This window comes from Vespa crabro, chromosome 13, assembly GCF_910589235.1.
Source record: "Vespa crabro chromosome 13, iyVesCrab1.2, whole genome shotgun sequence".
NCBI classification, from domain to species: domain Eukaryota; kingdom Metazoa; phylum Arthropoda; class Insecta; order Hymenoptera; family Vespidae; genus Vespa; species Vespa crabro.
Window position 1 is genome coordinate 5,943,928 of NC_060967.1, and position 16,045 is coordinate 5,959,972.

Below are 16,045 nucleotides of genomic sequence, written 5' to 3' on the forward strand. Positions count from 1 at the left end.
ATATATTCGTTATTGTAGATGGAGATTCGAGAAAGGTACTCGAAGAGAAACGATACTGCACGGTAGACCTGATGGTGCTCGTAAGCGAAATTGTCGATCTTCGAGCGTAAAACCGCAGTGACTGGGTGAAAGGGAAACTCATCGGTAGAAGGGGATGACTACCCTTCTACTAATCTTTTCAGGTTTACTCCGGATAGGAAACGAAAGACAGCGAAAGAAACGGACCCAGCCCTTTTACTATAAGGGTAGGGAATAATAGCATAAAATTTAGGAATTTTGTAAGATATGTTGGGATACATATCGACAAAGAGTTAGGGGTGTAGACAAACTGCAGTTACCTAAACGACAAGGTCGGCCCACTACTCGCAAAGTTAGGTAGACTAGCTACCTAAGTTTAACTAACTACCTAACTTTAACTAACTACCTAATTTTACTAGACTGCTAGTAAATGCGGACTTCGTCATTGCACACTCCGAGCTATTTATCGCGGCGTGTTTACTCCTACGGTTAAGTACATTGGAGTAGGATGGTCCGATCTCTGCACGGAGGGGGATCTCAGGAAATTAAATACGACTCAACGGTTGGTTAAACGTTTGGTTAAACATCGTCACTGATGGATCATGCGAGTGTGGCAAAGAGGACACGGATTCGCATCACATCATCGAATATCCGGTTTCTGAACCTCAGAGAGTTGCTTTGGAAGAAATTTTCCGCGAAAGCAGTTGACTAGAAGCAGCGAGACACCTTGTCTTCACGGCCGAGGCCTTTTCAAAGAAACCTTCCTCATTAGAGGTTATTAATTCATGAACCCTGTTCAGCTGTGATAGTCGGAATTGTCGTGATGGGGACGGGTGCTCGTAATCTTTTCAGGTTTACTCATTCTCGAACAGGATAGCGTCGGGGACGCTTGCATGCATCTCCTTTTATTTACTACAACCCAATACTCTACCTAAAACCTGCTATCCTGCCATCAGCGTGGTGACTCGTTGTTACGAGGATGTTGGACGTGGCTAAACCGCTCACCTTGTTTCGGCAACAGGAGTTTTGAGTCTTTCCAAGTCCAGTCACTTGGTTATGGAGATTGCTTTAAGTAGGTGGTTTTGTAGTGTATGCCCTAATGGGCATAGGTGCAGGCTCCCAATTGGTGTCCACATTCACAATATACTATCCCTATCTATTTTCTAGCAAAACCACTGCGAAGGGAACGGATTCGGAAAAATTAGCGGAGAAAGAAGTCCCTGTAGTACTTGTCTCTCAACTGGCTCTGTAAGGAGACATGAGAGGTATAGCATAAGTGGGAGATTGCAACATCTTCGGTGAAATACCGCTACTTTTATCGTTTCTTTACTTATTCCGATTCTAGGGCACTGCCAGACGGAGAGTTTGACTGCGGCGGTAAATCTGTCAAAGAATAATGCAGGTGTCCTAAGGCCACTTCAGCGAGGAGAGAAACCTCTCGTAGTGCAAAAGAGCAAAGGCTGGCTCAATCTTGATGTTCAGTGCGCGTAGAGACTGCGAAACCACGGCCTATCGATCCTTTTGGCTTGAAGAGTTTTCATCAAGAAATATCAGAAAAATTACAACAGGGATAAGTAGCATGTTGCAGCCAAGCGTTCATAGCGGCGTCGTTTTTTGATCCTTCAACGTCGTCTCTTCCTATCATTGCGAAGCAGAATTCGCCAATCGTCGGATTGTTCACTCTCCATCAGGGAACGTGAGCTGGGTTTAGACCGTCGTGAGACAGGTTAGTTTTACCTTACTGATGAATAGTCATTGCAATAGTAATCCTGTTCAGTACGAGGGAACTGCAGGTTGAAACATTTAGTTCACCTACTCTGTCGAGCGACTATTGGTGCGAAGCTACTATCCGTGGGTATATGTCTGAACTCCTCTAAGGCCGTATCCTTCGTAGTCAATGAAGGCAAAGATATTTCTAAGAGTCTCTTGAGTGGAAAGGTTCAAAACAATGTGATAGTACTAGGTGATCGGTCAACTGGCCGGTCATTGCATGAGCCCAGTTTGCCATATGGAACCAACGCCGGGTTCTCACCTAGTTACGGCATTGTCTCTAACGGTCGACCTTTGTTCTCACAGTTCGAAATCCTCTGTAGACGACATAAGTAACTGGCAGGCGTGTTGTACTCGATAGAGTAGTTGCCACGCTATGATCTGTAGAGACTCAGCCTTTTGCTTGGGGATTCGTCTTGTCAGATAGATGTGACCCCACATTGCACCTATATGCAATATTGCATATATATATTAACCCTTTGCGGACGAATATCGGCAGTCGCCCAAGCCTTTTTACCGTTGCGGAAGCATGTCGGCATATAGCCGCCCAATTCTCACGCTGTGGCTGGCGTTTTTTGGTTTTCCTAAACGGCGTAATACGCATGGGTATACTAGTCTAAGAAGACAAATAGCCTCTCATTGAAATTTAAAACTTTGTAGTGATGAAGTCTTATTTTGCACATAGGTGATTGCTTCGAACTATAAAATACAAAACTCGATTATAAAAGGTTTTATATGTAAATAGGACTAAATTTGTATGTTTATGATATTGTTGGATTATATGAAAAAGTTATTTAAATAAATATTTAGTTTTTATAATGCAAACGTGCGAAGCAAATAATTTTTTACTGCGCGCTCCAATACCTGTCGTTCGCAGCGACGCTCGCCCGTCGGGCCGCTCCGTCTGAGAATACTTGTTTCGAAACCTGAAAGCAATCTGACTACGATACATAGAAACAAAATCGTTTAGTCGGCAATAGCCCACGGGAATATGTCAGTTTCGAGTGCAAGTCGTCAATGATACTTTGGAAACAATGTATGGTCGGTGGTAGCTCATAAACATATTACTTCCGAAACCAGAAGGAAGCAATTATTTTCAAACTTTGTATTATTTCGATTAGTCCGGGAAAGTTATGCGAGTGCCTTTCGAACCAATATGATAGTCTGACTTTGAAATATTTTGACTAGTCGAGGGATAGTTACGTGAGTGCCTATCGACAGTGCGACTGTCGGACTTTGAAATATTCTGATTAGTCGAGAGAAAGTTATGTCTGTGTTTTTCGGACAAATTCGACTCCCAAAATTTGAAATTTTTACATTGGAGACATGCGAATAGGAGTTTATTTTGCGCAAAGGAAGACTTGTTTAATTCAAGCAATCACTATCCCCCAGGACTATTTCACATTAAAAGTGACTACCTATTTTCATTTTGGCGTATCGTTTTAATCGTCGTTTTTGTTCGAGTAGTTAATATTGGACGAATCGTGCGTTTTGGTCGTATCATGCTTCTCGGACCATCCATGCATTTTGGCCGAATCGTGCAAGCCGACCGGGATGCTCCCCTATATATACCGATTAAGCAGTCTAATGGTCGACGACGCTGGATAAAATACACGGCGTATTTTGGGAAAAATCTTGCGATTGAATCGCTCAAACGTTTCCCGTCAAGAAACATAATCAATCGACCTTTTATATTCTTCTGGACGTCTATTTACCCTTTTTAAATTTACCAGGAATAAATTTTGTACTAAAATGTCGTTTTCGTCGATGAATTGTTTAAAACATTCGTTTTCGCAAATAAACATTAGACGCGTATCGTATCGACGAAGAAACATTAAATAAAGCCTATCCATCGATTTGTTTCGGAAAATCTACATAATTGCACGTATTATCCACTTGTTAATTAAAGTGAACAATGTGAACGTTATTATACATCACGATATCGTTTTTTCATTTGACATTACTGATTGAGAGGGCAAAAACATCGTTTTCGCCGATGAATTTTTAATAACAATTGTTTTTGTAATTTAATAAATAATAAACAATAAAAGCGGGTCGTATCGACGAAGGAACGTCAAATAAAGCCCTTCCAACAATTTACTACGAAATATTTACAGAACTGAATTTTTTATCGATTTGTTAATTAAGAATTGTAAAAACGGCAATGTTATAACGAAGGATTACTTAATTAGATACGTATTAACATTATTGGTTTATTAAAAAACTCGATTTCTAAAACAAATGGTTTATGCTTAATAATATATATTTAATTAGCAATATTATTTATAATTTTCATTTTTTTATATGAATTTTGTTAACAATAGCGTGATGAAACGTGAAGAAACGTCTAGAAGCGTATAGGGGCTCAATAGAGATTGTTTTTTAAATTGGTCAATTCGTTTTTGAAGTTTTTTCCCACAAGACGCCGTGTGTTTTATCCAGCGTCGCCGACCACTCTGACGGATAATCGTTATATATAAGGAAACATATTCGTCAGCTTGCACGAATTGCCCAAAATTGCCGATCCGACCAAAATGCACGATTCGCCCAAAGTGCACGATTCGATTGAAGGGCATGATTCGAGCAAAATGCTCTATTCGATTGAATCGACCAAAATTTACGTTTCGTCTAAAATCGACGATTCGAGCGTAAGTTTTAAAAATGCTATACGACTGAACGAATGATTGATTCTCCCTCCATTAAGAGAACATTCTCAGTACTAAGAGGATAGAACAATTATTCGGAAATATTGTGATGAATACAAAACTTATACGAAAGGGTCGTATATTAGAGAGAATTACGAAACCGTTTCTTATTGTAAACTTATACGAATGGGAGAATTAGTCGAAAGTCATCAAACTGTGACGGTAAATCGTTCCAGAAACGGAGTTCTATCTTATCTTGGTGTTTTTGCAATGTTTAATTACCGTCGCCGTTACTCGGCAGGGTCCAAAGGGGATGCTCTCTTTTAATTTATAATTGGAAGCTAATGCGTTCGATACTCCAGAGACTAAGTTTTTTTGCGAAAAGCGGTTGAACTTTTTATCCGCCAGTCCGTTCCCATAAGACTTCATGTATTTCACCGTGTGTCGCCGGCCGCATAATCGGTATTTTTAAGAGTGTGCACGTTTCGCCTTGCTCGAATCGTGCTTGAGAAAGTATAATACACATCCTCACAGCATTACACGGATTGGTGTCTCTGACTGAATGGCCCTTATATGGTACGCGCTTCGGCGTTAGATAGTACATTGGTTTGTCTTTGGTAAAAGAAATGTACAGAAAATCACGGCTACTTAACGATCATCAACTCTCTCGATTCCGAGCGAAAAAATTAACTTCTTTATATACTCTAAGCGCGCACGGAGTAGAGATTCTATCTGGTGTATCTGCGCTGAAAAGCCATCAGATTCGAATTGCGAATACCGAATTGTTTGAACCGGTGAAGGCAAACTTTTTGGGAATGACTCAAATAACGCTGTCTACACCACGATTGTCCGTATTTAGCATAAAATCCCAACGTTCCAGTAATAATTCAGTCAAAGGTCGGGATGAGATTGAGGCCATAACAACATAATATAATATAAAGTCTCAGGCCGAATTTCTCTTAATAAGTGTTAATAGCGAGAAGCGAATTTTTAAGGAAGGGTAGTCTTCTCTCTAATTAAGTATGTAAAAGCGATAGTATTCCGAGGCCTCGTAATCGGAATGAGTACACTTTAAATCCTTTAACGAGGATCCATTGGAGGGCAATTCCGGTGCCAGCAGCCGCGGTAAGTCCAGCTCCAATAGCGTATATTAAAGTTGTTGCGGTAAAAAAGCTCGTAGTTGAATCTGTGTTTCACATTGTCTGTTCACCGCTCGCTGAACGTTTACTGGCATGATGTCGGACGTCCTATCGGTGGGCTTAGCTCTTTGGGGCGGTCCGACTAATATTCCCTCGCGGTGCTCCTCACTGAGTGTCGAAATGGGCCGGTACGTTTACTTTGAACAAATTAGAGTTCTTAAAGCAGGCTAGCCTCGCCTGAATACTGTGTGCATGGGGTAATTTAGTAGGAACTCGGTTCTATTTTGTTGGTTTTCTGAAAATAATGATTGATAACGACATATTACATCTCGCACCTTTCTCATACTTAAAATATTAATACCTGCAAATAACATTATTCTTAGATTATTAAGTATAGGAAGTAAATGGGACCGCCTTACGTATTACGCATTATATTATATTTTTGCAACTCTCGGATATTACTACAAAAAATCGTAAATGTTAAGAACATTATTTGCATAAGAAACTAACACAATGATATGACAAATTTGAGCCCATGTAAAGGGAGTATCTAGTAATACAAACAAACCTTATTATAAAATACACGAGCGCTTTACATACATAAGAATACAATCACCAAATTCTGGAAAAGACAGAAAGGGACGAAGGAACATGCGAAACGGATGATGCAAGTGTTTTCCAGACGTTAAAAGGATTTTTCCAAATACTATTGATAGATGCAACGTCGTCCCCACCATGACTCACGGCGACGACGTCCTCACTATGACGCCACTTCGAGCCGCCCACCGCAGTCCAACCAAGTTTATAAGCAGCTACACGCCACGGCTCTTTGGGTATTTTGGTCATTCGGTTATTTTTTTTATTTAGTTCATACGGTTATATTGTTCGGTCGTTCAACTACTTCACTTGGTTATCTTGATACTTCGTTCTTGGGATACACTACGTGGCTACTATACGCGTCGTCTCGATATTTGTTTTCTAATTGTACACTGACACTTAACAAATATTGTGGAATTATTAATAAAATATTTAGGTTTAAATCAGTATTTGTTCATATAACTCCGGCTGCGCTTCCCAGGCAACCTCGCGTAATTCTAAGCTATTTCATTAAATTCTCTCGCCAGTCTCAAGGTCTTTCTACTATGCAGTCGACAAGTTTGGTGTTAATAAGGCTACCATTCTATAAACGTGAATCCTTCACCTTGGTTATTCTTTGGTTATTCTACGAATCGTACGAGCAAAAGTAATATCATTCATTACCGGATAACTAGAAGTGCGTACGAAATGAAGGACTTATCGTAACCACATACATCACCCGATAACTAGGGATGAGTACGAATCGCAGGTGTTTTGGTAATCACATCCTTTATATAATAACTAGAGATGCGTACGAATCGCACGAGTTATTATTCTGCATTCTCAAATCATAACTTCCTTTATTCTGGTGGTAGCAAGTATCACTTACGCTGGATATTCGCGTCGTTTTACGATCCGATTCGTCATTACATGGATTTGGGAATTCATCCAACGGATATCAACAACACATGTGAGGCAGCTCCTCATCGCCTCGTATTTAACTCAGTGGAAGAGAAGATCAGAGCCCGGGTGACTTATCGCCCGGGTGACCCGTCCGATCACCGGGCGAAAGGCAGTTTAGAGATTCCTCATGGTCTAGCTCCTGTCAATGCTACTGAAGAGGTCATCGCATCGGAAGGCTGTTCGTATAGGTGTCTATCCCGTGCCACGAACTGCGCATAGCCGATAATGGCCCAAAATGTCACAAATCTCACGAAAGCCGGAGCTCCTCAGGTAAATCTAGAACTTACATATATTTTTGAGGCCTGTACTGAGTGAGACGTAACACAAAACAGGTAACGGTGGGAGACGCGATTAATATGGCATGTCATCTGATAAAGCGACTCATTCCAACAAACCCGACGCACCCATCGAGAGAATGGAAGTAGTTCTAGACTCACTGAAATGGTGGACGTTCATATGAAATTGCTTCATCTGGAATACCCGCACGCGAGCAGGCCATTCGCGACCGCGAAGAAATTCTAAAGTGTGAGACCGTACGCGCATCTATCGCGACATTAGAAATGGATCCTATTGCGTTTATGATGCAGGAAATACTCACCATAAGGAGCGAGAGCCGCTCTACTTCTGACAACCACTCAACTAACGAGGCATTAGGAATGATACCGCGTTTTGACGGGAGAAATATGCCTCTCACCTCGTTTATGAAAGCATGTAAAAGAGCGTGATAAATGATATCGGATTAACCGGAAGTCCTTTTCACAAAAGCCGCAATACGAATGTTACACAACTCCGCGTATCGCGCGATTGAGGAACGCGAACTTAAAACAATTAACTCATTATGTAATCGAATCGGGCAAACGTTAGGAACGCTTTACTCGCAGGAATTTTGCAGATCGGAACTTTGAAATATTTTAATGCGAGAAAACGAACCGATGATAGATTATATCGGTAGAGTAAGAGACCTCCATGAAGCGCTCATGGACGAAGAAGGATACTGGGAAGAAGCGTCCGACGCGAAAAAACGCGAAGAAGATGAACTTGCTCTTGACAGCTTCTGCACCGGATTTCCAATGGTGTTCTTCCCATACTTATCAGCTAGCCAATGCAGAGACCTTACCGACGCTTGCGATAAGGCAATATAATTAAATTTTACGATGCAATACAAATGGAACAGAAGAAAGGCGGCAAAGTCATGACAACAACGAAACAACCGCGAGAGACCAGCTGATTTTTATTATCATGAATCGCGAAAATCGAGAGGAGCTAGCACACGAATAATACAGACTGACGCTTTACTCGAAATCCATACATATTGCAAAAAGGTAGGATATAATATGATATAACAATGCGCGTGATCAGCAAAAGCGTAATCAAGCTCCTACCCATAGAACATATCATACTCCTCCCTCTCCTTAACTACCTTATACTCCTCCTGCTGTAGGACCTTCCCTTTCTCCTACCTCATCAAATTCAAATTATCCAAAAGAATGCCGGTATAGCAAAAACTACTAACACACAATTGATGAATGCCCCAAGAAGAAGTGGCAAGAACGCCAGTCGGGAAACGCAAGTCACCCTCTGTCTAGAGACACGACTTCGGGGGTTAACGCACAAATGCGTCAAATAATGATAGTAAGAACGGTCGAACCAACTACATCCGCACAGTCCTAAGACCTAAAAGACCTAAAAGGAAAAATAGAATTCTTAGTCGACATGAGAGCCTAATATACTAAAAATCGGTATTGCTGATGATTATTTAATGTATAGTTAATCAAACAAAATCAAATTAAACGGAATTACAAAAGAAACAGTATCTACGTACGGTGCTTGAACTGTCGACATTTACGGATACCTCGTAGAATTCCACATTGTATCCGACTCCTTTCCTATCCCACATGACGGCATGATCGGATCCGACTTCTTTAAAGACGCTGCAAAGAACAGTTATATTAAAGAACACGTAGAAGGGCTGGAATGACTATACCCTTCGTCAAGCCAAAGGAGAAAACCATTCCGGAACGGACTAGTAACGTAATCAAAGTAGGCACTTTGGACAAAGAAAAATAAAGTAGTGTATTTGCACTCACTACAACTAGGAGAAGGAATTTATGCAGGCGAAGCCTTAGTAATTAGTAATAATGGAGAAACATTTACGAGGATTTTAATACTAAAGAGGAAGACGTCAACCTCATTATCCCGACGAGAGAATTACAGGAAGACGAAATGGTCAACATGTGTATCTTATCGACTCCAGAGCCTAGAAGCACAGATGATTTATATCATAGCCTATCTCCCAACGGAGATAAAGGAAATCTAAAAGTTTCTTATCTCCCCTTCAAAAGTATTTTTTCAAATGAGGTTAGTAAATCCGGCACACGGACTTTGTCTCCCTTAGGGCGAGATAACGACGCTCAGAAACTAGAACGCCTCACACACAAGACCGAGATAACGGAGGTTGCGCAATTGACCAAGGCTACACGAGTCCTTCCCAAATCCTCCCCTCTCTCACTCGCCCATGTAGACCAGTCGCAGATAAGTCTAATGAACGCTACGCAAGAGCTCTCCAGAATATAAATTTGGAATCTTTAAACGCAGAAAAAGCGAGAACGGCAGAACATATGATAAAAGAATCACTAGAATTATTTCATTTACCGGGAGATAAACTTACGTTCACCAACACTATAACACACAAAATAGAAACAGCAGATTCGACGCCTGTTTCCGTAAGCCAATATCGCTTCCCTCCTATACACAAGGAGGAGATAAATAAACCAATAAGTGAGCCTTAGGGAATGAGGTCATTCAACCTTCCAAATTGCCCTATAATTCTTCTCTCTGGATCGTTCCGAAAAAAGCAGATGGAAATTGATAATAGACTATAGAATGTTAAACGAAAAAACGGTAAAGGACAGCTATTCTCTACCTAACATTATTGAGATATTAAATTAGTTAGGAAGTGCCAAATACTTCAACACGTTTGATTTGGCTTCCGGATTTCACCAGATAGCGATGACAAAGAAGACGCATCTAAAACAGCATTTTCTACACCACACGATCATTATGAATTTACTCGAATGCTCTTCGAGTTAAAGATCGCCCCTTCTACATTGAAGAGATTAATGAATTCGATTCTCACGCGACTGCAAGGAAACGAACTTTTCGTATATCTAGACGATATTTTAAGTTACTCCAGTTTTTTTTCAGAATGCGTTATTAACCGTTTGCGTATCACGAGCCACTTTCGCGCTCTTCAAATTTTGTGTCAGAGAAAGCCAGGGCATTTGGCCGAAACAGACAACTGACGGCCCACCCGAAATTTGTCGAAACCCGCTCCGCCTTTCAGACGCATATAAGTCGCATCGCTATTAGTAATCCAATTTGTATTTTGTTGTTACCTATTCTAAATTAATAGAATACATATATATATATTATATATATATATATATTTTTTCATTCATACTTGAATTTGATATAAAAGAAACAAACACGAAAAGCGCGGCCCCGTTGTTTACCGCATTGAACATAAGCGCTATCGCGCTCTCCGGTTTTTTTCGATATGTAATCGAAGAATCGCGATAGTGCTCCTTTGCGTTTTTCAATCATGTTTGGTCAAAACCCTCTGGTACGCAAACGGTTAACCAAGCAAAGCAGAATTATTCGACAATAGAAAAAAGCTATTAGCTATTATATACTCGGTAAACTTCAGACCTTATCTTTATAGTCCTTGTTTCCCTAAGAAACGGACCACAGGCCACTATTATGGCTGAATTCAGAAAAAATCCTACATGGAGATTAATACGCTAGCGATTAAAGCTAGACGAGTACAAATATATATGATCGGAAAAAGGAACGTAAATGCCAACGTAAAAAAAAACGCAGACACCTTATCTCAAAATCCCGTGCACCTCCATAAACCAATACTTCCCATAATAGTGGCAAACTCCAACGAGGAAGAACTGTATACGTCCAAAAGTAAACACGCGCATACACAAGAGATTAATGAATCTCAAGATAAGAAAGGGGACATATTACAGATGAAACTATTCAAGCCACACTCGACTTATACGACGAAACAGACGATACGAGTGACGAAACCTCAACCAACGAAACGTACGCTCACATCTATGGCAGTAGAGTAGAGATAAGAGACAGAATAATGGTGCATAATGAAGATATTACCTTCTTCACTACGACAAACGGAACACCGGTAGACATATGCGAGAAAGAACTTGCAGATAATTATAAGCTACTGATGCAACTCTCGGAAGAGCAAAAGTTATAAAAATGAGTGAAAGATATTTAATCGCATTATCCGTCAAGGAGAGAATTTCGCTATCTATTTTAATTAAAAACTTTAGACGGAGTCCTTCACTCTCCTCTTGACGCGGTCATCGAGTTACAACTGAGGACAATAGCGATCTCTAAAGAACCAGAGAGATCTATCCTGGGCCAACGTAAGGCATAAAATTCGTTCGATCTTCTCAAAAAGCAAAACGAAAATCATCATATTAAAACACGAAATAATAATACCTAAGGAAACCGAACGAATCGGAATTATTCAAGACAATCATTCTGAACTAATAGATGGACACAAAGGTGTATCAAAGACCTACTCGAGAATCAGACAAAAATACTATTGGTCAAATCTGAAAAAATATATACAAAATTAAATACAAGAATGCAGAAGCTGTCAGACGAAGAAACTTATCAGACTAAAAACCCACCAAACAATGACTATCACCGACAACCCGGGAAGGCGTTCGATAAAATATCCATGGATATCGTAGGTCCACTAACGAACACGAAATCCGGGAATAGCTACGATATTTTAACGATACAATTTCTTCGAATTTTAACGATACAAGATCTTCTTACCAAATACTTTATCGCAATTCCTCTTCGACAAGCTTCTTCAGAAGAAATCACAGACGCATTTATAAAAAATGTGATATGCCGATTTGATACACTCATCCATGGATGCGCATTACATAACATCTACGGATACAGTTTACATCTCTTGGGAGCACTATCGAGTTCGATGACACATCTTCTTCTCCAACTCGACAAAAGAGAAAATAAGGTAGAAATAAACGCATGTACGGCACTCGGGGCTGCTGCCCTCGACAAAGAAAGAGGGGAGAGTACACAGCTGATGCAAGACCGAGAACATTTTATAAATTAAACACGTATTTAAGCAAAGACAGATATTAAAATGCACGTATATCTACGCACATTTTCAAATAAGGGGAGAAGTGTTACACCCCGAACCCTTCTCACACATACAATATTAATACCAGCAAATAACATTTTTCTTAGATCATTCAGTATAGAAAGTAAGTGGGGACACTTTACGTATTTCACATTATAATACTTTTTTTTCCAACTCTTTTATTAATCCAAAGAAGCGAATAAGAACTTTATTTGCATTAGTAACTAACAAAATTATATGACACATTCGAGACCAATGTAAAGGGATTCTCTAGTAATACAAACTAACATTATTATAAAATAAACACTAGAAAATAAGTAACAAACATACAATCACTAAATTCGAGAAAAGGCAGAAAGGGACGAAAGAATTTAAGGAATTTGTGATAGCGATGTCAATCTCCGGAAAAGTAGAAAGGGACGAAGAAATTTAAGGAATTTGTAAAAGTCAAAACACACGTGTCTTTCAGACGGAACTTTCTAAAATTCCATCCCGACCATGACCCATGGCGACGACATCCCCACTACACATAACGGCATCATTCCCACTACGATGCTACTTCGAGCCGCCTACCGCTTCGCAGCCGAGTATATAAGTAGCTGCGCTCCACGACACTTCAGTTATATTGTTCGGTCGTTCGACTACTACACTTCGATTATATCGTTCTGTCGTTCGATTAATTATTATCAATCGATCTAACAAAGGAACGTTTTTATAGGACAACCGAAGGTAAGGAAATCTAAAACGAATAGTGAGTATCGTGAAGGCTACCAACGCCTTCCGCTCATTGACCATGTAATTTATATCAAATCTAATACCATCGAGTTTAAGAATATTCTAAGTCAATCCAAATCAATAAAAAATAAAAAAATAATTATCTACAATGGTATAAACGCTACGATTGAAGTCATTCATGAATCTAATTAATTAAAAATTGTACTTCCACCCCATTGTAACTGGTATTGTAAATTTTTTGTAATGTCTTTGTAATTCGAACTTTTGTTTTTTCATCAATTTGTAGTAATCTGATACGTCCTGTTACTGCTTTTTAAATTGTTCTTCTTGAATATCCAAAGTCTTCTTCATAATCGTTGTTCTCAATATCTGCAAAATTCATCCTATTTGCGTGTTCCATTTATCGATCGTATTGCTACCACGTTCCTTTTTACTTGGGTCGATTTGTTTTGATACAGGTTATACAAATTTTATGTGTGGTGGTTCTTGTAATTGATTTAATTTCTTTTCTATCCCATCACGGAATAATTGTCCAATATGGCGTTTCGAATTTTCGTGGCAAACATCTATATGAAATTTATTAGTGAAACTTGAAATAGTTTAATTGTGAAAATATATTAAACTATTGACGCACAAGTATTTGATTGTAATCATTTTCTATAAGCTCACAGATGGTGTAGGACAATTTCAGAACAATATACAAATTTTGTGTGAGGTAGACTTGCCATATACAAAAAATCAGAGAGCACTGTTCTCCGAGATCGTAAGAATAATACATTGCAAGTTGGCACTTTGGACAATTATTAACCTCCAGCAATATCTAATAAGTAATGTAGATAAATTAAATTTTCAAAAATTAATGTAACGTTTAAAATTGAAATAAATTCGAATAAATATACTCACAATTATTGTAAATGCTGAAACTATTACAGAAAGATATGGTGCTATAAAAGCCTTTCTAATTTCCTCATATTCAAATCTCTTAGATTTACATTAATTTAATTATTTTAATGCCATGCCACAGATAGCTTCCCTTTTTTCTTCATTTAATAACTGTCTGTAACAAAATATAATACCAGAAATACGATTGTAACTAGAAGAATTTGAACATATGTTTATACAGTATATAGAATATAATTATTTAGTATATATTGCATATAACAGTATCTACAATAATATAGTATATACAGTATAATTATTTACCCTTGATTCGTAGAATCAGAAACAACATTGTTTTATTTTAACAGTAACAATTTTGTTTTATCAAAATCATTCCAAGTTCTCGTACAGTTAAAACATATTTCAAAAGTTCCATATTTTGAGATCTGGAAATGTTACCGAATGCTTGTCTCTTATAAACCAATATATCCTAGCTTTAAAAGTAAAAGTATGAATAAGGAAACTGATTAGTATAATCAATTTGCAAACACTATAGGCTTAAAGAAGCGAATTACATATTTGATTGTCTATATCAACTGCTCCAACGATCAGTTGATATTCCGAATCATATTCAGCAGTGCTTGTGACATCGGTCGATATCCTAAATAATCCATTTTATTTTTTTAATTCTAACATAATCTCCTTCAGGTTCTCGGAATCACAAAGCATTATTAATTCCTTCACAGAAGCAACTTTTACTTCTACAATAAAAAAAAATAATAAAAGATACGTATAGATACGTAAGATATACAATTTCAAATAAAAACTAACATTCTTTGATAGATTTGAAAATGTTTCATGGATTAAAATATGATTCTAGCTTTTCCATCATTCGATAGAAATCATTATTTTCTTTTAAATCTGTTAATAACTTGTGGACAAGAAACATTATTATTATTTAATAATGCTATTCTCTACCCTTATATACTTCAATAATAATGATAAATGTAAGCAAGAATAAGATTACTAAGGAAAAATTTCAAGAAAAAAATCTACTAAGATGACAATACAGAATCAGCCATTGGAGAATCGATATAACGAATAAACTTTCTTGTTCGAACGAACCTATTCGATCTTCACGTTATTAATAATATTAACTTATTAACGTGCAGAAAATACAATTACTGGAAAGAATGAAACTCCAATTACAGTACTAGCTACGAATCCGATATTTTCGATAATAATGTTACTTAATACAAGTTTCTAAAGAAGCCTGTAATTAAAAAAGAAAACAATATAATTATTAACATTCCAAAATATTTCTATATTATTAATTTAGTAAATATATACAGTTGGAAAAAAATATAAATTTATAATAGAATTTTTCCAAATTTTATTATTATTTTTATTATACGTCGTCAAACGAAAAAATTAAAAATTACTTTTTGGTAGATTGCAAGATATCAACGTTTAATATTTTCGTAATATCCTGATTATAAGTCGCCAGGCATCGTACTGCGAGTTAAACGAAATATTAATTTAACACAATATTTCATTTCTTTCCTCTTATTTTTTGTTTTTTATTAAAAATAAAACATTGTTACATTGCATATCTAATACGACGTAACAAAATGATCAAACATTTTTAAATTACTCTTTCTGAATAATTATTCCATTTAAATGATTTAAGTATTAACATTTTAAAAAATCCTTAAAAATATAATATTATTAATCTTACCGAAAACAGATAATTGAAGAGTATAAGCGTTTTCATATAAGCCAGAGCGATCGCAGTTTTCAATCTTATGTCCATCTTTCCTCTCGATCATTTTCTACGGAATTTTTCTCAAATTTGATTGAAGAATGTTCCCGTCCTTTTCTTCTTTCTTTCTCGTTAAATAGCTCTCTTTGCTTCTATTATGTCATGTTATAAAGTAAAATAATACATCACGAATGCAGAGTGTCCCCGTAATATGATGTTCTCTTCTTCAATGAATGGAAGTTACGGTCAATTCGGATAGTAAATCCTGGATTATCCTTGCTCCTTCTCCCTCCTGCCATCGTCTCATATCGATAACTTTGTTCCACTGCTTACGCCGTTTAAATCTTCT

General features: G+C 37.8%; 1 long non-coding RNA gene and 1 pseudogene across 1 annotated transcript; one reads left to right on the plus strand and one right to left on the minus strand.

The window, feature by feature from the left end:
* Positions 1-690: 690 nt before the first annotated feature.
* On the plus strand, positions 691-2,036 carry LOC124428845. Its single transcript, XR_006943301.1, has 3 exons — positions 691-1,090; positions 1,186-1,283; positions 1,364-2,036. It is a non-coding gene; the product is annotated as an uncharacterized LOC124428845 (long non-coding RNA).
* Positions 2,037-13,204: 11,168 nt separating this feature from the next.
* Positions 13,205-15,763, minus strand: LOC124428614 (annotated as a pseudogene).
* Between the last annotated feature and the right edge of the window lie 282 nt (positions 15,764-16,045).